The sequence below is a fragment of the Megalopta genalis genome, unplaced genomic scaffold, assembly GCF_051020955.1.
Source record: "Megalopta genalis isolate 19385.01 unplaced genomic scaffold, iyMegGena1_principal scaffold0314, whole genome shotgun sequence".
Taxonomy (NCBI): domain Eukaryota; kingdom Metazoa; phylum Arthropoda; class Insecta; order Hymenoptera; family Halictidae; genus Megalopta; species Megalopta genalis.
Window position 1 is genome coordinate 154,410 of NW_027476383.1, and position 3,091 is coordinate 157,500.

The window sequence follows — 3,091 nt, forward strand, 5'->3', positions numbered from 1 at the left end:
GGCACCGCGCAGCCAGCCCTGCAGAGCCTGTCCTGTCTTCGGCCCCTAGATGTTCGGGACCTAGTCGGAAGGGCGTTGATCCGCAACTTGCAGGAGTTGACGAAGTCTCGTCCTGACAAGAAGCGGGTCCCCTCCGCGACCCATCTGTGCTGCCCCGGGACCCTCTTCGACTCTTTCAAAGCGCTGCCATCGACACTCCCGTGAAGAGCATTCGCCCAACGGCGCGCTTCCCTCTCGGAAGTGTCGATGACCTCGCCGTGATCCATCAGGCGTTGCTGCGCCTTCTGGATCTCGAGTCGAAGATAGTCCCCTGGCAGCCCAGACGCGGCCTCAGAAGACAAGGACAGTTCCTTCAGGCGGCTAAGCCGAATCCTGGGCATACTCCACCGAAGCGAAGCAATACCCAGGCCTCCCGAACCGATGGCGGAATGGAAATAGGCCTTAGGTGTATCGGCCGGTAAACTGAGCCACTTCCTCACCGCACCACGTACCGCCACGTCACACCGATTGAGTTTCCCCAATCCCACAGACCCCAACGACGCCGCATAAAATAAGCTTGGCAACAGGAATATTCGCAGAGCGAATAGTCGCTGTTGCGGCTTAAGCGGTGCACGGGAGATCTTATCCAAATCAGCGACCAACGAGACTGACGGGTCGGAACGCAGACGACCGTCTGGAGTAAAGGGAATACCCAAATACTGCCAGGCGTCCGTCCGCTTCATCGCCACCAGCTTCTGACCACCGAGGAAGAAGTTGCCTTCATCCACGGTAGTCTTCCTCTGGTGGGGAACCGTTCCGATCGAGATGGTAAAAGACTTACCGACATTAACGGACATGCCGCATGATGCCAGGAAGCCCTCCGTACAGTCAAGCAATCGCTGCAGGCCCGTTGTCGTTGAGGCTGCGAGGATTAGGTCGTCGGCGAAGGCTGCCGACCCGATCCTCACCCCGTCGATATCCGCCCCGATGTCTTGGGGGAGGCTCCTGAGGAGTCTGTCCATCACCATGTTGAATATGCCGGGGGACATCGGGTCTCCTTGCCTCACGCCATGCATCGGATGGATGGCATGGGAGTGCCAACCACCCGACACAATGGTCGTGAGAGCATCAGAGTACACCGACCCGACATACTCAATCATGGGAGCGGGACAGCCCCTCAGCTCGAGCGTCTGTAATATCGCGGGGTGAGAAACGGTGTCGAAAGCCTTCGCGACATCAACCGATGCAACAAAAAGCGGCTTATGGCGCGCATGGGAGTGGCGTAGCAGCAAGTCCAGCAAAAACACGTTGTCCGCACATCCGTCTGTCCTACGGAACGCTCTCTGCCTCCCATCCAATCCGATCAATCGACCCATCCGCCTAGCCAGGACCTTGTGGAATCCTCGCACAAGGGTCGAGGCGACGGTGATGGGTCGAAAATCAGACGGAGAAGAAGGCAGTCCGGTTTTAGGAATGAGCACGGTCCTGGCGTCCCTTAGGTGAATAGGGAGTCTGCGGCACCACATAATGAGGTTATAGATCCTTTGCAAAACCTCAAGGGGGGTTTTACAAAGGAGTCTCGCAGACAAACCGTCAGGACCAGGTGCTGTCTTCCTACCCGGAAGCGCCCTCCGTAGTTCATCCGGATTAACAGGAGACCACAGAGAGGAGATGGTGTCCTCTCGGTTTTCACACGGAGGACAGCTGTCGCGCGCACCTGTCATAAGGGCTTCCCAATAGGGAACCATAACATCTTGAGGGATGCCATGGTCACCTACGGGGCCATCCCTTATGACATCCAAACAGCGCCGGGGGTCCTTACGCCACAGTTCTTGCACTATGCCGTAATTCCTCCGGCGCTGTCTGCGTCGCGAGAGCGGTTCCTCCGGTTGCGCACGGCGGCCTCGACGCACGACTCTCGCTGCATGAGGTACCGGAAAGATATCCGCCAGGTAAGCGGTGAGCCTTTCCAGAATATCCCCGCGATCCTCTCTTCCAACCAGGGCACAGATTTCATCCAGGGTATTAGCCTGGAATCCATCGCACCCTAGTGGTTCAAGGCCGCGGAAATACTCTAGGAAGACCCGATCGCTATCCTGGACCTCCACCGCGAGATCGGGCGCCTCAGCCACCGGCTGCAGTGACTCCTGTTGAATGCGGCCAACGTGCTCCATCACAAGCGCTCGGTAGTCCTTGTGCTTCCGAGCGCCCTTAATGGCATCTAGCGACCTGCCAGGCAGGAACCCAATGAGCGCTTGATTGATGAAGCGCACACCCTTCATGGACAGTTCTGCCTCGCGCCGCGCCAGCAAAGACACCTCCTCAGCACTCCAACGTGCCCTTGCTGGCGCTGCGCGGTTCACATCATCTGACCAATCAGGGTGAGCGGACCTCATGTGAACGCCCCTACCGATCTTGGTAGCGAAGGATCTATCGCAGCCTGGGAATTGACAGGGGAAGTCGACCGGCCGGGAAGGGGGATCCCCAGAGCTCGGTCCCGGAAGGGGGGAAATTGCTGGCCTAGGGGCGGCAGGGGCCGCCCCTCTACTTGTACCCATCCGAGGCAGTTTATTTTTGGGAGGGCCAACAAAATTTAGGCGCGAGAGGGCTGGCAACCCCCAAGCACCAAGTACGCCTGAACCCCGTTAGCGTTACCCGGCGAGAACCTATGGGAGGTGGGGAAGACTTGGACGGGAGAGGCTAATGGACCTAACGAGAGGTCTGTATTGCGCATCACCGTCCCTGTAACTACAACAAGAGAGTCATAGTTACTCCCGCCGTTTACCCGCGCTTTTTTGAATTTCTTCACGTTGACATTCAGAGCACTGGGCAGAAATCACATTGCGTCAACACCCGTGGGGGCCATCGCAATGCTTTGTTTTAATTAGACAGTCGGATTCCCCTAGTCCGTGCCAGTTCTGAGCTGAGCGTTGAATGGCGGCCGAAGAGGACGACCGCACCGATGGGAAACGCCACGGAAGCCTCGCAGCAAGGAAGATCCGCGGGAGGCCAAGGCACGGGACCGAGCTCGGATCCCAGCCACGAGAGCCGTTCACCTCGCCCAGGCCCGGCACGTCAGCCAGACCCGCTTCCCGACCAAGCCCGACACGCC